General features: G+C 32.9%; 1 protein-coding gene across 1 annotated transcript in view; it reads left to right on the top strand.

Moving 5' to 3' along the window:
* The window catches only part of LOC134852869 (fimbrin-like), a 113,696-nt gene that overhangs the window by 65,937 nt on the left and 25,736 nt on the right, over positions 1 to 22,023 (top strand). The gene's annotated exons all lie outside the window — the stretch shown is intronic.

The following is a 22,023-nucleotide window of genomic DNA, read 5'->3' on the forward strand; positions in this document are numbered from 1 at the left end:
TCCATAACCAGCTTCGATCCCCCCAAAACCTATTTTAACCGTCTTTTCGCTCTAATTTGGTTCAGCCTTGATTAAGGCTGACCTTTAAAAAGAGAAATTTGTCTCAAGGACAAATACTGGCCATTTTTGCAGCTTGTTTTGATTTATGCAGTTTGTTGTGACCGATGATGAAATACGTTTTGAAAACTGTAAAATTATGGATTTCCAGTGTTAGTTTTGCCGAGAAAACGCTCTGTAATTCAACTGTTTAAAAGTTAATTTTTTTACGATTCGGTTTGTGGAGATTTACGCGCACATTTTTTACTGAGCTCAGAGTCTCAAAAACAAGCACAGACGTCCTTATTTGACCTTTAATGTTTTTAGAAATATTTTTTAAAAAAATTGAAGCCTCTTTTTAGAAACAACTATGTTTTTGAAACAAGACTGCTAATAATTTATTATAGCTTAGATTATGTATGGTTTCAGTTTTTACATGAATTTCATATAAAACTACTAAGATTAAGAGTTTGAACTATTAACGGAAACTTGAACCATCGCTTAACTTTTCGCTAATTATCAAAAAGTAGGGAACTGGTACTTGTACTTGATCGTTGCTATCAGACATCGGTCATCATTTAATTTAAACATTAAAACAGCACGAACGCTTACACTTGGCCTCTGACATTGTTTCGAGTGTTTTTTGGCTAAAAAATGTCACTTTGCGAAACTCCCTTGGAAAAAATGCAATTGCTACTCACGATTGTTGCTGTGTAATATTTAAAAACTGATTCAGTTTAAGTAATTTATGATAAGGATTAAACTATTAACCTCAATTAATTATCAGGATAAAACTGAGTTTCTCATTGTTTCTTCAAAAAAAATATCAACTGTAGTGTCAAAAAATAATGGACTTTGATTGATTTTAAAAAATTCGTATAATTTTTGCTCAGCAACAAGCAATTATGTTCCAGCTCAGTGACAAAAAAAAATTCCTTGCCAAAACAAGAATTTTTAGTTAATTAAAAAAGGTTATTTGTGTTTCAAATTTAATCACTTAAGTTGAAAACAAAATAGATTTCATGATCTAAATTTTACAACCGTTATAGATTATAGTGATCTTTTTTGTCTTGAAATCCATTCTAAACACCCGGGTTGACCAAAAATGCTTATCATACAATTCTCATAAAAGGCAAATTTCTTTCATACAACTCCATACAATTGCATACGTACAAAAAATTGTATGAAAACTCTACAATAAATATTTTCCCATAAATGGAAAGTGTACGATAGGGGTTTTCGCCATAAACCAAAAAGTTGGTTTTTGTTGCTACATTTATTTGCTGTAGAAACTTTTGGTTGTGTTTGCAACCGAGCACAAGTGACAAAGACCTTGGTTACTCACAGAACCAAAGGTTGGACGGTCTTGCATTTACAATGCATGAAAAACGACCTGATATGGCTTCGAGCTGTCTTTCACAAATTATAGAACAGAAGTAACATTTTTTTAATTTTTGGCAAAATTTTTTTATGATGATTATTCCAAATTTTTGAATTTTCAAATTATCAGACATTGATCAAGACATACAAAAACACGCCATACAAAAGAAATAGGAACTTTCAGTGTTTTTGAAAAAAAATTGAGTGAAAACAAAAAAATGCCATTATTATCGTATCCAGGACTACGTTATGCTCAAAAAATTAAATTTTGTATGCATTTTATTTTTTTTTCGGAAAATGTTTGTTTGCGTTCAAAATTAGATTTGCAGTTGAAAAAAAAAACAAAAAAAAATTTAGGACAAGTTTTCAAATTTAAAACTGAAAAATTTTTGTGTCGTATATGGAAATTGTATGGTAAGAATTTTTTCAAAAAAAAATCAAATCAGTTTTTTTTGTCAGCCCTCTGTTCAACTGTTCTCAAAAAGCCGCAGAAATGGTTTAATTTTTTTTTCTAATGTTTTTCGAAAATGTATGAAAATTGTATGACAAGCATTTTCTCCATACACTTGTTGTATGGAATTGAATGATGATGATTTCTGTTGAATGGAATTGTAGGATAAGCAGTTTCGGTGTATGGAGTCAACCCGGGCTGTTGTTATCCAATAGTCACCGATGGGGCAATTACAAAAACTGTTTGCAAAAAATATCAAAACAAAAGAAAAGACAACAAAAGACAAACTTATCACTGTTTGTTTGCAGTGAAGTTTGTGAACTTTTTATTTGAATGAACTTATTTGGACAAACTTAACAAAATTAGTTAACTAATGATATCTTTTTTCTAACTAAATATCAAAATTTCTTTGATTCCAATTAAAATTTTGCGATCATGATTTCTTTAAAAAAATGGAATATATAAAAGCTAATTTTCATACGAATTTTTTTTCTTTTATTTACTTGAAGCTATTTTTTATGCTGTAATCAATAGTATTACAAGTTTGGATTGTGGTATTTGCTTTTCAGTCCACAATTCTCAAAAAGACATGAAAATAGAACAAATGAGTTAGGACCGAAGTGTAACTCATAGAGTAATTTCGGATAGGGTACACCGTCTGCTCGTCACGCTATCTTATTTTCGGCCGGATAGATTCGTGCAACTTCTTAGTCTAATACCGATCCTAATCTTACTCTTATACTATCTAGTCTCAGGTTGTTGAACTAGTCTCTGCTAGGCTCAATAGATCTAGGGTATACTGGTTTATTGCGGCTGCTGAAGTGCTCGGGAGAGTCCAACTAATTTCTAAGTTAAATTCAAATCTCTCTGGTGCTGAAATTACAAGTAACTTCAGCACTTACAAATAAGTGGGTTGTTAGTTAGATGGATCATGATTGGTTAATATTAAATACTTTACATTGGTAAAACATTTAATTTATCCAATCATAAAATGTAGTTTAGATCAGGTTCCACCCATCCGGGTTTTACAGAGTTTTTTAGAACAGTTCTTCTGTAGTTCAAGGATGGATGATGGACGTTGGTATTTGGCGAACATCATAATTTTCTTCCGCTTCTTCTTGTGACAACGACTGAGTCTCTGCAACAGCATCAATTCTGATTTCAGAATGGTTGGCTATGTCAGGTTTTTCTGTTCTTCGGAGAGAACTTCTTTTGTGTTTGATCTAGCTTGGGAATGGCGTGGAGATTGTGCGTGGAGGGGATGCCTGGTTACTCGGATCTGTACGTATACTTGAACATCGAGGTGGTCATTGGTCTAGTTCAATGAAGTCCTTTTCTGCGAAGTCAAGTCGTACTCTAAATCCTTTGAGTTGTGATTGTGAGCGGCATATCGATTGTAGTTGGTCATTCTCTCTCGAGTGTAGTGGGGTCGTCTTGTCTTTTGATGTTCGTCTTTGGTGTTGTATTCTGATCTATATATTGCATCATGTGATTTTACATTTTATAAAACTTTTATTAGTTTAGTATTTTTTAATTATGATTTTAGTTAGTTGTTTTCACAAAAGCTTTTTGTTTTAGTTCGGTTATTTTGAAGAGTTACTCACCCTTGAGTAGCTCTTATTAAAAATAAAGGTGTGGTCACAAAGCGTGGATGTAGCGCGGTGGGTTAGGCCGGCTATAGAGCATGCTCAGGACGTCCTTTCCTGGTGGGTTAGGCCAGGTGTGGGAGTATAATTTCATGCGATGTTTGTGAGGGGTCCTGTTATGTGACAACGTTTTATGTTGGGTTTGTTGTGGTTTTACTTATGTCTTGTTGGTTATGTACTTTTTCTAAAAAGCAAATTGTTTGTGGTATGGGTTTGTCTTTCGACTTTTTTGTGTTTTATTATTTCTTTCTAAGACTTTGTAATAGTCTTCAAAAGAATAAATTATCCAGTTTTAAACTGGGTTAATCCGGTTTGGGTACCGTTGGTTTCCTTTTCTTAGTCATGCTGTTATTCTATGATTTGTGGTATTTAGTAAGCTGCGTTGGTTAGTTTTGTTTAGTATATGATTCCTTTCCAACCGGGTTAAAGGAAAGTTTGAAACATGTTATTATATGTTAGAGTTGTTGAGTGTGAAAACTTGAAACTGAAATTCATTATTTTAAACAATTCTTCGTGGGCGAGCTGTGCGAGTGTGGATAGAATTTCTGTGCGAATGAATGAAAATATCAAAAGGTTAGTACTGAAATTGCATTTTATTAATTTACTGCATAGAATTTGGAAATTTACTGCTAGTTATGGGGGAATTTTAAGATACAAATTTTCATCATATGTATATTTACTGCTTTTGGGGGAAAATTTTATAAATTAATTTACTGCATTGGTATTATATTTATTTAATTGTTGGTGCACAAGTTTAATAGGGTTTTTAACAGTTTTGAAGAAGTTTGCTATTTTTTATTTTTCTTTTGTGAATTTTTCAGATGATCTAGGATGAAGGCTAAAAATCTAAAGAAAACATGAATAAAGAATGGTGAGTTTTTTAATATTTTTAATTAGTTAGTAATACTTACTTAATTCATACTTACCTGCTAGTCGTCGGGGAAAAAACCGTGGGGGAAGATGTCGTGAATTAGTTTTGAAGTTGTGAGTAGTTTAGCTAGAATGCGGATGATATTTTTAGTTTGAAGCAGTGGCCAAAGCAATTGAAGTGCCTTAATAGTGGTTAGTTCTTCAGTGCCTACTGCAAACTCATAAGGTGTGTTTTGGATTAAGTTATATAATTTGTGGTTAAATTTAGTGTTGTGGATGAATTCTAAAATTGGGATCTCTATAGGCTGTACAAACTCGTGCGGGATAAGGAAGGGTCGGGATTCTTCGGCGTTGAAGGTCTTGGTGATGGGGCAGAAAATATACATTTGGGTTATGGGGTCATAATTACGAAGAATACCATGGAGGTTAGTGTCTTTAATACAATATGTGAAATTTAGGAAATACGGTGAAGTGTATTTTGAATTGATGAATTGGAAACGATGGTGTGGTTGTCTAGAGGGTGTGTGGAGGTCAAAGTGATTTTGGATGAAACGATAGTAACTGTATGTATGTGTTTGTTTAGTGCGCAACATAATATCGTGTGAGCAGTGTAAATCTCTTTCGTGTGGTGCAAGGAAATGAAAGGTTAGTGAAAAGATTTGGAAGCGTTCTTTAAAACTTTCGTATGCTTGTGTGTTTGTTAGTGCTTCTGAAATAATGTGATCAAACTTTCGGTCGAAAATGTTTAGTGTAAATACATATGGTGTCTTGATGAAAAATTTCTCGGTGATTTGGGGATTAGCGAAGCGATCGTCGTCTAGGAATTTATCTTGGTTAGCTCTAATGATGTTGTGATCGTAGTATTCTAGTGTATATTCATTAGCTCTAGGTGCAGTGTGTATTTTTAGTGATTTTTTATATCCAACGTAAGTAAACTGTCTAGCGGTGAGTGGTGTAGTTAGTCGATATAGCATATCTTTGTTTCGGTCTGTATCGATGGAAGTGTTGGTTAAAGGTAAGCAAAGAGGGTTAGTGAAATGATAGTATGAGGTCCAAGAGAGAGTGGGCATTAAAACGTATTCGTCTACAAAGTTGCGTGTTTCGTTAGCGTCATGAGGGGTGTTTAAGGTGTATTGTGGAAATGAGGGTAAAGTGATAGCTAAAAATTCTTTGGTGTTAGTATGCTGGGGGTGGTTGATGTATTCACGGGCTGTTCCTGGTTTTGCTGGGAAAGGATGGTTGGGGAACTTTCTTTTAAAAGTGCGGTAAGCTCTATTAGTGTTGAGTGAGGATTCAGTTGATGTGGATGATGGTGCTAATGATTCAGTATAATTTGAAGAGGGTGTAGGGGGATTGGATGAATTTGTAGTGGAGGAGATTTGGTTTATGGTCGGGGTGTTAAGGTGGTAGGGTTGTTGTTGGAGGGTAATAAAATTGTCTAGCTCTGGGGAGATTCGGGGGGTGTCTGGAGATGATTGGTCAGAATGGTATGAGGAATAGGTTGGGGTAACTTGGGAAGCATAAGAGGGTGTGGGAGTGATTGGGTCAGGGTTATTTGACAATATGGGTTGAAAAGGAGGTTGAGAAAAATGAGAAGGGTTATGAAAATTATTGGATGGAGATGGTTCTGAGTCGGCAAATTCATCGGGGGTTTCAATATTCGGATTATTTAGCTGTGAAATGGAGTATAAAACTGAAATTTGTGAGTTAGTGTCGGAATTCATGCCTGATGTTACATTGCTAGGTGGAAAATCGGGTGGCGGAAAAGCAAAAAGTGGTATTATTGGGATTGAAGAAGGAAGGTTGGTTGGATGGGAATTTGATCGATGGAGTGATCCAAGTTGGCGGCTCATCGTGGGCTAAAAAAATTATTATTTTGAGATTGAAAAGCGGTGGTATGGGGTTGTTCAATAATTTGTTCATAAGTATTATCATCTTGTGATTGATGTGTTATTATATGTTGGACGGGACTTTGCGATGTGGTGAGTCTAAAATTTGGATTATGTGTGATGGCTAAATTTCGAAAATTTCGTGGGACTAGGGATAGTGGATGGTTATTTGGTAGGGGTGGTAATTGTGGTGCCGTTGGCTGTGTGTCGACATTGTTATGTTCTTCGTCGTATGTATTTTGTCGTGTTGTTATTTTTGTGTTATATTCTTTTATTTGTGCGTCTAAAAGAATTTTGTTTATAGATGTCGAAAAAATTCCAAAAAATCCTGCAAAGAGTATGCGTGCTACGCTTGCTTGTCTGTTTACTTGTGTGTGTATAGCACATGTATTGTAGATTCCTTTTAAGAGTGAGAAAAGAAATCCAATAAAGTTAAACATTGCGTATAAAATAGTCAATTTTTCTAAGATGTAGTAGGGCCATCCTAGAAAATCAAGGATTTCATTCTTGAGTGTAACAAAGCTAAAAATGTTAATTGGTGATATATCTTGGGGACGGTATTTTTCGCCGTTTAGATATATATAATCTTTAATGTCTTTAAAATATCCGCTATAGTCTTGCGTGTAGATATCGGCAAATCCTGCGGTTTCTGCAAGTTTGCGTAAATTTTGGTCTATTGATTGTCTTTGTATAGTGTCCATTTGTGTTAATAATTCTTGGAATTGTTGTGTTCTAATGTGATGTTGAATATCTGATTTTGAATAGATTCCTATTGATTGTAAGTCTATATTTGGGTTTCGAGCAATAGCGCGAATGCTTTCTGGTGAAAATTTTTTGAGTGATTGCATTAATGTGGGATATGGAGTGAGAAGATAAAATTTATTTTCATCAGGGTTTAGTTGTACTACATTGTGGCTGTTTTCTGATCCACATGGGACTGCGGTATCCCAGAAATAGGTTCTTCGTGAAAGTGTATCCACGAAATGTACTTTATTCTTATAAAAGATAGGGATTCTTTTATAACATCGTTTATCTTCAAAAACGTATAGTGGTGATACTTTTTTAGTACAAGTATAAAACCATAAGATGTTTCCTTCGTAGTCTAAAAAATTTGATCTATTTCCAGATAATAAGTATCCTGCGTAGGGTATTTTTAATACTGCTAGTGCAAGTGATTGTAATATTTGTGTTCGTTCTAATTCGCATAGTTGGTGTAGTGTTTCTAATTCGGAGAGTGACATTTCTTGAAAAATGCGGCTAATTGTATAGTCTAGTTTCATATCCAAATGAATATCATAGTGGATATTACCGAAATATGTAGTATTCATTAGTGATAATTCTTGTAAGCGTGTGCTTCTGGTGTCATAAGGTTTTAGATGTCCACCAGGTTGTCCGTTGCTTTTTTCAAAATTAACTGGTATATAGGATGTTCCTTCGTTTAGAGGATGACCTGTGGCATATGGGTCGATTTTCACTTTTCCAGTGGTCATGTCGAATCCTTTTTCGTATTCAACTAATATTTCAGAGTATTGTGTTCTGTGAAGTGGATTCCTGTATTTACATGCAAGTTCTGTTTCTTGATATATTTGAAAACGTGTCAATTTATTTTCTATATTATCTATGTTTCTAAAATCGGAACTTAGTTTGCGTGATGGATGGACTTGTTCATATGGAATTGATTGTATAAAATATTTTTCGTGAAATTTTATCATACGAGCGTGTATTTTTGCTACTTGAAATGTTGTACATGTATCTTCGGGGAACCAAACAATTGTTGCTTGTGTTCTCGTTGTAGGGTCGCAATATCCTTGATCATTTTTACAAGGTAGTCGGATTCCTTGATAGATCATTGTATTATCAGATAAATCTCGTGTGAGTTGTATTTTTTCGAGTTGTATTTTCCAATCGAAAAACATTATTTCTTGGTATCCTTTATTTTTCGTGTCTGCTTTGCAGTTTGATGGGTTATTTATACCAATGTGTGGTATCCAATGTTTATCATGTAGGTCATAGGTTAATCGTCCGTGTGCGCCGTTATACGGGTATTTTTCGTCTAGTTTTATATGTCCTTGGTGTCTTTCAAGTTGTGATTGATGTACAGAGTCTGAAAAAACTTGAAAATTTACTAACTTTCTTTGGGAGTTTTTATTTCGTGTGATGTTTAGTCTAAGTAATTCATTTTTACAATCGTCGGGATTGAGATGTAAAAGACGTTCTATATTACTTTGATAGAATGATTCATGGTCAAGTCGGTTTTTGTTTCCGTTCGAGACTTGTGAACAATGTACTTTCTTTTCGGAAAATGTTGCTGTGAATTTATAACCTGTAACTGTTGTTGCTCGGGCTTTTGAATAGAGTGTTGCTATTATATCTGTGGTTTCTATAGCTTGTGGTTCTGTTTCACATTGTGATACTTGATTTATTGCATATTTGTGTAGTGTTTTTTGTTCATTTTCTTCGCAATCGTAATGTGTTACTAATAAATCTTGTGGTCCTGTACGAGGGGAAGGGTTTATGTTTTGATTTGAGGTTACTAGAAAAAGGAGTTGGAGAAAAATTAATAATTTTAGAATATACATGTGTATGATAATCCTGAGTATGGGTTATAAAATGTAATGTAACCAATTGTGTTTTTGGTGTATCTGTCGTATTTATATATTACTTCAGTAGTTATAAACGGTGGTGGTAGTGATTGAGCTGTTATGTTAGGTGGATTTAATGGGTAGGGATGTTGGGTAATGTTATTTAACTTAACTGTGATTTCAAATTTTAATTGTAAACTGTTTTGTTGGAGTATTTGAATATTGTGATCACGGATATCGTTGTGAATATCTTGGCGATATTGTAATCTATTAAGTGCCCAGTTATGAAGGCGGTTACTTTCTTGATGTTGTCCAAATAATGGTGGAGGTGCTGTGAATGTATTCCAATCTAATCTTAAAGGAATTTTTATTGATGATTGTTCTCGATATCTGGCGTCGAGATTATTTGGAAAATTTAAGTTAAAGGGTAGTGGTGAAAATTGGCTTATTGATGGTGTTGATGGTAGTGATAATGTTTCTGGTAGTGATGAGGATGTTGTTGTATCCGTAGAAATATCTATGGGGTCATTGACTAAATTTGGTTCACCTTGTGTAAATGAATGTGTAGTCCAATATGGAAGTCGTGATGTTAGGTTTGGGGGGTTAAAAGGATTTTCTCGTGCTTGTTCAGATGTTGGTGTTGAACCTAAGTAGTCTGAGGGGAGACTTGAAGTGCTTCGTTGTGAAAAAAGTGTAGGAGTTTCTGGTGTGATACCAGTGGTGTTTTCTGGAGTGGTTTGTGATGGGGATTGAGGTATATCAAAATGAACTCGGGGAGTTTGAAAATTTCTGTTTCGTCGAGGATGTATAATTTGTCTATCTATTTCTGTTGTGTTTTGGTTTTGACTAAGGTTTCGTATTCTACTTAGTTCTTGTGGTAGTGTTGGGTAAAGATTATATGTTGGTTCACTTAGGGATGCTTGTCGTTGAACTGGTTCTAGTGGTTCAGATAAACGAGCGTGCCGTTCTTCAAAAGTGTATGGATTGTCTTGAAAAGAAATTCGTGTAGATGTTGGAGGATTTTGAGTAGTTGAAGGTGGTGTTTGGTTATCTTGGGATGATGTCGGTGAAGACTGATTCTGTGACTGTTGGGTAGCAATTTTTGATGGATTTTTGAATTGTTACTTTAGTGGGAAGGTTTATGTTTTTTATAATATTCTTCCAAAAAAATAATTAAAAAAATTGTTGCTAGGGCAAATGTGATGATTGCTTTCTTTATACATTTACATATGGTCAAAATGAGGGATGATAGAAATGTTATGAAAATTACAAACAATAAAAAAATATCAGTTCTACTGAAAATTGTTCGTATCATTTAGACAAGTTGTTAAAATCGTACCTGTGGATATATTCAAGGGTTTTGGAAAGTTGGAGGAATAGTTCGAGTATTGTGTAGAAAATTAAAAAAATGTTACAAAAAATGATTAAGATTATTAGAAAAGATTCAAGTAGATCAAAAAGAAATATTATAAAAGCTTCAAGTATTGAAAAAAAATGTTTAAAATTTATAAGTATTTGAGCGACTGTTTGAGAGAAAAGCATTTAAGAAATGATCTCTTGGTCGAATATTTTTTGCTGTTTGAGGCGATTTTCTAGTGTGGTCGAATTATTTATTAGTTTTTTTGACAAGTGGGTTGAGTTTCGTAAAAAACTGTTGGGGGCAATTTTCATGGTGACTGGGAGGTCGTCTTTTTCTTTATTTTTGTTTGTCAAATGATCCGGGGTATGGTGAGATTTTTATACTTTAGGCTAATTAAAATCTTCATTTTGTTACTTTAGGCTAAGTTATCAAATTTGTTTTGGGGGTATTCGTGGTCTGAGTTGGGGAAATATTGTTGATCTTTGGGTTATTAGATAAGGGAGGGGTACGGTATTATGGTGATATTTATTTTAGCTGTCAAGTTGGAGTGGTTTGCTTATTTTTGACCTGGAGGTTGTAAAGTTATAGTTAGAGATGTGCCTGGAGTTCTAGATTATTCGTCTAATTGATCTTAGTTTGAGTTAGAGAAAGTGGCGGATTGGATGAATCCTATTGGTCTATTTTGAACTAGAATTATTGCGTACTTGTGAGCATGTTATTTTGAAAAAATGAAATGAAAACTGTTACGGAGGTTTCAAGATTGTGAAGTATAAAATCTTAAAATTACTTTTTAAATTCTACTTTCTTTAATATTTTAGATTGAGGGATGAACATTTTGTAGTTTTTACGTGGTTGATTTCGGAGTCTTGTTGTTTTTCTATGTTCTGATTTGTCTATTTCTTCTTGGGGTATTATTTGTTCGGTCATTTTTCTATTTTTTCTTTGTTTTGGAGATTCTTTATGGTTTTGTGTATTGATTTTGGTTGCGGTTGGTTTTGTGTTTTGATTTTCGGTGGGGTTATCATTTTGTTCTGTGTTTTTCAGATGTGGTTCATTTTGAATGATTTTTAATCCTGTGAAAGAATATAATTGGGTTAATTCGCGGAGTGCGTATTCTTTTGGGTAATAAGGTAATAGGTTGTTTCGATGTTGAACGATTTCTTTTTTGTTTGAGTCGGTAATTTTATATGTGACATCAGTGGGTTTTGCAATTATTTGGTATGGTCCTTTTCGAAGGGGTTGTAATTTTTTAGAAATTCCTTTTTGAGTATTAAAATTAGGTATTAAAACAAATGTTCCAATTTTTAAATCGGAAGCTGGTGTAAAACGTGAATTGATTTGTTCATTTATGTTTTGTCTTTGTAATAACTTTTTCGTTATTTTTTGGTAAATTTCATTGTGTTTCTTATCTCTATTTAAAATCCATTCGGTGTGTGTACCGGAGGCTAATTTAAGAATTTGTGGGTGATGAAAATGATCTTCATCGTGTGTATGTAAAGGTAGGTTATAACAAATTGAGTCTTTAGTTGGTTGACAATAACCTTGTGCGTTTTTATGGGAATTTGCTGTAAACATTATTGGTTTGCGTGGCTTTTGGTTGAAAACCATTTCATATGGTGACATTCCTAAAGTTGTCGTGATTTGTGAATTATATGCTAAGGGAAATAATTTTACATCTGCTGACCATTCGGTATATTTTGTATCATTTCCGTTGATGATACATCTAAGATATTCTTGCAGTGAGCGGTTCATACCTTCGACTAAACCGTTTGTCCAAGGTGCATGAGATGTACGTGGTTTGTGTTTAATGTTATATAAATGACATAGTGTGATAATTTCATTATTTATGAATTCTGTACCGTTGTCTGTAACTAAAATTTCTGGTAGTCCGAATTTTGCTATCCAGTGTTCATAGAGTGTTGTGTAAGCGTAATAAGCGTTACAATGTGGTACTGGGTTAAGTGCTACATAATGTGTAAATGCGTCAACAATTACCATAATGTAGGAGTTTCCTTCTGATGAGGGTGAAATTGGGCCTTTAGTATCAAATGAGATACGGTGATTAAAGTACAAACCTTGTCCTTTAAAATCTTGTTTTTGTGCTATTTGTTTTTGATTTGGGTAAGGTTTATTCAGTTGACATACTATACAATCATTGCATAGTACTTTTATCCAAATCGGTGCATTTGGGAAGTAAAAATTTTGTATAAAATTTGAATATGTTTTTTCTGATCCAGAGTGTCCTTTAATATTTTGTGTATGTGAAATATTAAAAGCTATAAGAATCATACTTATAGGGAGACAGGGAACTGTAGATTCATTTAGGTTATACTCTAAAAGGTCTGTTTTTTCGTTAATTGTTGTGTTGTTAAATTTGCGAAAGTATCGGAGGAGTGTTTTGTTTCCTAGAATGGTTGAATCTGCTTTGATAGGTTTAGTTTTATATTTGTGCCATGATTTCAGTTGTCGAATTACTGGGTCAAGGTTTTGATATTGTTTCAGTGTTGGAATTGTAATTGTTTCTGTTGGAGGGAGAAAAATGTTTTCAATTTCGAATTTAGATAAGGGTATTGTATCTAATGGGTCATGAAGATCAAAAACTTGATTTATTGTGTATTTTGAATCATTTGTTTGTGGTCCTGATAAATTTATTTTATCAGTTAAATCTTCTTTTTCAATTAGTGGAAAATGGTCTTTTTTAGGCGGGTGTTGTTTTGTTCGTTTTTGTTGGGTGTTACTTTTTATCCATTGAGAATATGGGATTGGTTTGAAGGTTGATGTTCCAAGTAAATCAACTTCATAATGATTATTTTGACAATCTAAATAAAGTGGGAAATGTTGTAAATTATTTATTTGTGATTGTTCAATATCAGTTTTAACTGCATATTTGCATTCTAATCGAGGTGATGTTTCGTTTTCTGCAAGGTAGAATTTTATATTTTTGGGTATTTCAACTGTTGTTTTTCGTGTAAGTAATTCAGGTGGTGTATTTCGACTTAAGGTGTCTGGTAATGCAAGATTTTTTCCTGCAGTCCAAACTATATGTAAGTTTGGAAACTTCATTAGAATTAATTGAAATCTGTAAACTCGGTGGTTTGGGTTAGATTTTTGTGTGAAAAGAAAAATGATTGGTTTGTGGTCTGTGAATAAAACTGTGGGATGTTTTGATCCAAGTATCAGAAATTCATATTCTGTAAGTGTATAGATTATGGCTGTACATTCTCTCATTAGGGTTGAGAGTCGTAGCTCTGCTTGAGTGAATAATCGGGAGTTTGCTGATATAAGGTTCATTTTGTTTGTACCATTATGTGATTGTAATAATGCTGCGCCGATGCCAAAGTTCGAAGCATCGCACATTGCATAAAATGGTTGATCAGGGTCTGGAATTGTATTTGAAATTTGTTCAGTTAAAAGTTTCTTTATTTCTTCGAATCGTGCTTGATGTTCTGTATTCCATTCAAAGTTATTTTGTTGTCTAAGGATGTTATAAAATGGTCGTAGATATAATTGCATTTTATAAACATATTTACTTAAAAAGTTTAACATTCCAAGGAATTCTTGGATTTTCTTTTTATTTGTTGGTGGTTGAAGTTTTTGAATAGCGTCAATGCGTGATTTCAGTGGAGTGATTGTTTTTCTTTCTATGTTATGTCCTAAGAATTTAACTCTTGTCAAAAAGAAGTGTGATTTATCGGGGGCGGCCTTCAGATTTTCGTTCTGAAGTATTTGGTGATATTTTTCTAAAACACTGAACATTTCGTCTTTTGTTTGTGATTGCATAAAAACATCGTCTAGATAGGTGATTGCGTTTTTCTTGAGTATTAGTGGTCTAAAAATTTTGCTCATAAAAGCTGAAAATGCTGCTGGTCCTATGGATATTCCATAGAATAAGCGGTTGAATTCATATTGTTGGTTTCCGATAACAAATTGTGTTAAACGTCGTGATTGTTCATCTAGTGGCATTTGATTGTATGCACTATTCATATCGGCGGTTGTGAAGTATTTGCCATTTATTTTTGTTAAAATAACTTGTATTGGTTCAATGGGCCAATTACATTTTGATTCATCTATGAGTGAATTGAGGTATCTAGCGTCGAGAACGATTTTTAATGATTCTCCTTTAGCTAGAATGATAACGGGGTTGATGTATGTGTTGCCTTTTGGTTGTTCTTCTTTTTTAACTGGTGATATAATATTGTACTGTTCTAAAATATCGAGTAATCTGTTTACTTTATCATGTAAGTGAATTGGTACTTTACTTGCTCTCTGTTTTTTGAAAACTGCGTCTGGTTTTAACGGGAGATGTAGTGATGAACTGATTTTTCCAACATCGAATTTTGATGTTGCATAGACTGATGAATATTTAATTAGCTGTTTGGCTAATTTTTCGAATTCGTCTTGTGTTATTTGTGAATGTTGGAAATTAAACATTGTTAAAAATTTCTGTTGGTCTGCTGTGTAGTTACTTATGTTGAATGTAGGTTTGAAATATGGAATTTTTGTGAAATAATCCGTATTTCTGTTTTCGTTACTTATTATATTATTTATAGATAATTCTTCATTAAGAATTGTAGATTGGCAAATATCTAGTAATTGGAGTATATTATTTACGCGATAGGCTTTTTCGTGTATTGGTGATATTGTAGCGTTGGTTTCACAATATCCTAAAAGTCCTAAAGGTAATGTTACTTGGTAAGGTGTATTATTATAGACATGTAAGGAAATGATATCGGAATTCGAATTTTTCAAATATTTTATTGAAGAGATTGTGATTTTGAAAAATTTATGAATAGGTTTGAATTCAAAATCTGACATATAAAATTTTTGTTTGTTTTGTTCTTTATCATATTGGTGAACTTGTTTGATTGAAAAATTATAGATGTTTCCTGATAGTGGTTTCAGGTGTTTTCTTTGTTGGTTAAATATCGGATAAAATTTTGAAAAGAATGGTGGTTGTTTATTTAATCTTTGAAAAAATGTTAAGGATGTTTCTTTTGTTTTTGTATATTTATCTTTGATTAATATTTTACTATTTAGTATGTTAATTGTTGGTATATACTTCGAAATAAATGGTATTCCAATGATATTATATTTAATATCAGTGATATGAAATATTTGTTTAAATGGCTTATTTAAAATTTTGCTTTGCTCCATTGTTCTGGTAGGGAGGAGAAATAATTGGATTTTTCCGTAGTTTATCAATGTTGATCCTTGTGCTGTTGCTAACTTACTGGAGGTTTCGAGAGGTGTTAGCTTTGGATGTAAAGTTTTTATTTCATTCCATGTGGGAATGTTTATTATGTTTGATTCTGCTCCTGAATCAATTAAAAAATCTATTTCAAGGTCTGGTAGTTGAAATTCTTTATTTCTTGGGCTTTCTAAGAGAAATGGTATTGTCCAAATTTTTTCTTTGGGTTGTTCTTTTTGTATATTTTGATAAATGTGGTTTGTATTCAAGCATTTTGTTTTGGTATTTTTATTGGTTTGATTTGTAGTGTTTATCTCATTTGTTTCTTGCGTCGTTGGTGTGGAATTTATGGGTGTAGTGTAATTATTTTGAAGAAATTCTGATTGATTTTCATATATATGTGATGGAAAGGGTTGTTCATATATGACAGATTCATAGTCATTTTCGACTTTTATCATATTGATAGCAAGAGTGTTTTCAGTATCACTTTCTGAATCTGATGATGTACAGTTTATTTGATTGAGTTGTAACGTATCAGTTACTGTGTCATCAATACCTGGAGGGTCTGATGTTGTTTCTGGGTTAGCTTGTACTTGATTGATTTGTCTTTGATGTTTAGGTGTACTGCTTCTGTGACGATTATTAGAATTATTATAGTTATTATTATTCCTATGTGGTGATTGGGAATAATTTCTATAACGATTATTATAACATGGGTGTCGATTTTGTGAATTATTTCGCGATCTGTTTTGGTAATTATTGTTTGGTCTGTTATAGTTCGATCTATTATATGAGTTATTTCTTGATCGATTATTCGGGTAATTCTGGTTTCGGTTGTTTGAATAACTTCTATTTCTATTATAGGAGTAGTTTCTATTCCTATTGTATGATGAATTTCGTGATTGGTTGTTTGGATAGTAGTTATTTCTTGATTGGGAATTAGATCTAGAAACAAATCGTTGTGTATTTGAATTTGATCTGGAGTAGTTATTTCTACTATTTGGTCTATTGTAGTGATTTTGTGATGGATTATACGTGTTTCTTCGTTCTGGTGATCTTCCTCTATAACTTGAGTTATATGGTGATTGATTTCTTGTATAATTTGTATTGTTCGGGAGTGGTTTTCCTGAACTGTTGTTGCTGTGAACTGTTTTGTTCGGTAGATTTTGATCTTTTTTCATGTATTGATAGAATGATTTATTTGGTTCTTTGTATTTTTGAGGTTTATTTTGACTATCTTGCTGTTTTTGTCTACATTCGGAAATACTATGTCCGTATCGGCGGCAATAATTACACCATTTTTTGAAAGATGGTTTGCCTTTAAAGTTCGGGTTCTTTTCGTAAATATTGAGTATTTCAGTGATTTTTTCAACGAGGTCTGTTTCTGATTCCTGTATATTATTAATATTAGTGGAAGTCGTTTCAATTTTGTTAACGTATTGTAATTTCAGATTTTCCGTTTCTTCTAGTTTCATCGTGATTTCTGCTTGTTCTAATTTGTCTACTAGTTTTCGAAAATCTAAATCGGGTTCTCGAATTGAAGAAGGATGGGATGCTCTCTTTTTTATTGCTATTTTCCTTAATTGTGGTGTTAAGGTCATCATTAAGATTTCTGTCATCTTTGTGTTTTTATAGTCATGTGTATTTAGTGAGTATGCTTTTCGAACTAGTGTTTCGATTCGTACTGCTATTTGCTTGATGGTTTCGTTTGGTAATCTACGAATTTCATTACATAAAACTCTTTGTTGTTGTTTGTTTCTTTCGGAGTCAAACATTTTTGAAAATTCTTGTGTAAATCTTTTCCAGTTTGATTTTATTTCTAGAGGTAGTACTGAAAACCATTTTTGGGCTGCGCCATCTAAGGTTGTTTGTATCAACGCTGTGCGTCGATGTATCCAGTTTTGATGTAGTGGCGTGTTAATTGGTTCAGGTCCTATGTTTAAAATCAAATTTGCTGTTACTGCATTTAAGTAATCTTCTACAGAGTATTCAGGGTCTGTTCCTGTGAAGACCATTAAAGGTTTATTTGATGTTATCGATGATCCACCCATAAGGTATGGATTCATTGTCATTTGTAATGATTCTGCTGCATTTGGCATTTGAGAAAAATTTGAAAGTTGGTTTCTTGTTATTTCATGTTGTTGAAGATAATATGGGAGTGGTATTTCATTTTGCATTTGTGATGGTTGATACGAGTGTGCAGTCATTGGATTTTGTTGTTGAATTGGTTGAAAAGATTGTGTATTAATTGGATTTTGTTGTTGAATTGGTTGTTGATGTTGTGCATCTATCGGTTGTGGAGAAAAATTTCTATGATTTGTACGTGTTTTCTGTATTCCTTGTCTACGATATTCTTGAGTATTTTGTGTAAATATATCTGGTTGTAAGAAGTCATCATCTGAGGATAAATAATCCATTTGATAAGATGTCTGTTTTTTATTTTTATTTTGTTGAAAAAATGGGTAATTTTCACTGTGATCCTGTGGAGAATTTGTTTTGAAATTTATTGAATTAGATTGGGTCATTGGGTTATCCCAATTTCGAGATCTTGTATATTGGTTAAAATTTCTTTGTGGTTGATTATATGTTTTTGATGGATGTGTATAATTATAATTATGGTCTGCAAAGTTGTTTCTAGTGAATATTTTGCGTGTTTTTGATGGTATTGTCATGGGTCTATATGTTTGGTAATCCATATGTGAATATTTTGGAGCAACCGAAGGTTTAACGGTTGATTGTAAGGTTACCTGTGTTTGTGAAGGATTTGTATTTCTTGGTGTTGTTAAATTTGGGCGTATTGGTGAAATACTTTGTTGTGTAGTTGTTGTGTGTACAATTTCTTCATTTATGAAGTGTGATGGTGTCTGGATATCTTGTTGAGTAAGATTCCTAGTTCCATTGAGGTTTTCGTTGTGTATGACTGTAGAGTTTAAACTATTATTTTGTGTATCGGGTAAAAATGTATTATAGTTTAATGGTGTTGCATCAATTGTTAATGGTATTACTCTTACGTAATCTCTTATGTAAGATATTGTACCTATTGCTTGACTTGAGATTGATTGTGGAAAGCTTATAAATGCGGGATGAGACCATTCGGGGTCCCAAACATAATCTGATTGTTCTGTGATAGCGGTATCATCGTTCGAATTTTGGGGTCTAAAATTTTTTCTTGCTTGTGCAATTAAATCAATATTGTGTGTGAAATAATCTATTATGAACCATGCCAAAATTTTTTGTAAATCGTGTTTGGTATGTTGTGAAACGTCGTCTTTCGTGAAATTTTCTTTAATGATGTTTAAATAACTAGAGAGTAGTGTGATTTCATGTCGTACTCTTAAATGTTTAGATGTTTCTGTCGGTGAGACATTTGTTAATGGGATTTCGTTTTCTAATATCGAAATATAACTATATATTATTGCGAAAACTTCATTGGTGAAAATGGAGTTTGCTCTTTGTGAGTTATGGTATTGGATGTTTTTTATATATTCTGAAAAAACTTTTGAAAATTCTAAATCAAGATTGTCTGTTTGAATAGTATATGTTCTATTATTATGGTTTGGGGAAGTGAATTCTATAGAGTAGATTCCATACTGCTGTGTTATGTTGCATATATCTTTTAGATAGTGATCTATGATTTGTCTTTTGATTTTTACATCGGGGAACTCTGTTTTACATGGACTGATTCCGGGTTCAAATAAATTTACGAGTAAATTTTGACAAAATATGTGTTGTCCTCTATCAGTATCTGCGTCTACTATAAAAGGAAAGATTTCATCATCATCTGGAGTTTCGTCACCTGGGGTGTGCGTTGAACTCATTTTTCCGTTCGATGACTGTTAATATGTTATTATTAATGTGTCGAATTGGTTGATTCCAATTGTATAAATGTACTGGTTTGTGTTTGTACTGTTTTTTTATTCTTCTTTTTCCTCTTTGTGATGAATTTGAAGTTGTTTCTGAGTCAGAAAAATATAATTGATCGTGAAGTGGGTAATTTTTATCTATTGATTCTTTTAGTTTGTAAAGTTCGTCTAAACTGTTGGTTTCTGATTCTGAAAATGCGTTTCGATTTTTTGAAAATCTTTTTCGTGTTATTTGTCTTTGTTTAGTTATTATTTTTCTCTTTAGTGTTTGTCGTTTTGTTCGAATGTATCCAACTGTTTGTGTATGAGGTGTGATTACAAGGTCGTATTTTTTGTTATCTATTTCACAATTGTGTAAAATGATTGTTTGTTTATTTCCTAGGTTTTTAAATGACATAAGGTTTAGGATGACGGATGCAAAAGGTTGTTAAATGATTTCTATTTTCCTAAACTGTTAGTTCTTACGATTTTTTGGTTAGCTTAACCTGGGTCTATTTGTTCAGGGTTGGAGAGAAAAGTATATCGATTCCGAAGAATGATTTTTACTTTCTCGTGACTAGTATAAGCTAAGGTGTTAACTTACTTAATCTTACTTAGGGGTAGTGATTGTGTTCAAGGGTTGGAGAATAGTAAATCGATCCACAAGGTTCAGGTATAATTAGAACGCGAGTAGTTCGTTAGATACTATTTTAAACTTACTAAGTCTAAGATTTATCCTGGGTCTGGTAAGAGGGGGGGTCAAGTGAAGGATGATTAACCGAAGTTCTTCACTGTTTATCCTAATTTGAATGATTAGTTTTGTTTAAAAATTTCTATTAGTCTTGGGTCTTTAGAAAGGGTTGGGTAGTGAATCGACGTTTGAGGTCGTTAGACACTAATTAAGTGGGTGGGGGAGAACAAAGTTGTTCTGTTTGATCCAAGGATAAGCCTTCATGATCAAATTTGAAATTTAATTAAGTAGAAAATGATTTAAGATCCAAGGATAAGCCTTGATGATCTGGTTTTAAAATTAAGTGACTTTAAGTTTTAATAAAACTTTAGATGTGTGTAAAGGAAAGATTTAGTGTTTTGATGATATTAGTGAGTTGATGATTGCTGTTATGTTTTAGGTGATGAAGCTGGAACAACAAGATGATTTATGATTACTAACCATTTATTGTCATGCTACTAATTTTTATTTTTATTTTCCAATAAATATTTTTCAAACATGTTTTGTATAATACTGCAGAGTTTTAGGAAAACGATCTTAGATCTTTTTATCAATCGTTATTGTATAATATTAATTTTGTTTAGCGCCTGAAATGATTTTGAAGATTAACTTCAAGGTTTTATGTTTGCAAATGGAAATCTAAATTCATTGCAAGTAGTATTCGAAATATAAAAGTTTGTTCTGGCTTTTGCCGAACTATCATATAACTATACGGCAAGTTTCTACTTTGTCGTATGTCGTCTTTGGTTCGATGTCTTCTTCCAATTCCGGGTAGTTCTATTATGGTTCGGAATATTGGCTCTGATCTATTGAGTCGGAGAGACATTTCAATTAAATTATTGTCGTATAACATTTTTTAAATGTTTTTGTCTAATTTCTAATCTAATTTTGGTTAATTCTAATCTAGTAAGGTCTTGTTCGAGACTTATGGTCGCACCAGATGAGTTAGGACCGAAGTGTAACTCATAGAGTAATTTCGGATAGGGTACACCGTCTGCTCGTCACGCTATCTTATTTTCGGCCGGATAGATTCGTGCAACTTCTTAGTCTAATACCGATCCTAATCTTACTCTTATACTATCTAGTCTCAGGTTGTTTAACTAGTCTCTGCTAGGCTCAATAGATCTAGGGTATACTGGTTTATTGCGGCTGCTGAAGTGCTCGGGAGAGTCCAACTAATTTCTAAGTTAAATTCAAATCTCTCTGGTGCTGAAATTACAAGTAACTTCAGCACTTACAAATAAGTGGGTTGTTAGTTAGATGGATCATGATTGGTTAATATTAAATACTTTACATTGGTAAAACATTTAATTTATCCAATCATAAAATGTAGTTTAGATCAGGTTCCACAAAACTATATCGGTAAATACTTTCAATAATTTTTTCTGATATGATACTTTCAATGACATTTTTCTTTCATGATACTTTCAATGAAAATTTAATTTTGTTATTTTTCATCGAAAATCACCTTTTTGTATTCTAGAAAAAGTTAATAATTAGGGCTAATTTTTCCCTCAAAAAACCTCCCAACGCACAAGGGAGGTGTAAACAACCTGTACAAGATTATAATATGTACTTTATAAAAACATCTGAGGAAACGTATTTTTTTTTCTAAAAGTTGTCTTTGGAAGTTGTCTACAAATAGAAATATTCTTTTGATTTCAAAATAATTAGTAAATCCAAGAAAAAATGGTCCTCAAAAAATCCAGTAGGTCCTCAAATTGGCCATTTGAAATTTTTTGCAACCTTTTTAAGGACCAAATTCTTTGTCAACCAAATTATTTTTCTGAGCTTTCCCAAATCAATATAGAGACTCTAGTTTTACCAAATCAGCGCCACAGGCAAATTTTTGAAAAAAAATCAGGCAAAAACAGGCATTTTAAGGCACTTTTTGGAAAGTGTTGACAAAAAAAATTATTTTAGAAAGTTTTAGAAAAACCCTCTTTAGAAAGACTTAAGGGTCAATCAGCCAAGTATAGGCAACTTCAAATAAAGGGGGACCCATTGGGTCGGCAGGGGTTTGAATCCCTGAGGGGAAGGGGCGAAAGC

The sequence above is a fragment of the Symsagittifera roscoffensis genome, chromosome 8 (genome assembly GCF_963678635.1).
Source record: "Symsagittifera roscoffensis chromosome 8, txSymRosc1.1, whole genome shotgun sequence".
In the NCBI taxonomy this organism is placed as follows: domain Eukaryota; kingdom Metazoa; phylum Xenacoelomorpha; order Acoela; family Convolutidae; genus Symsagittifera; species Symsagittifera roscoffensis.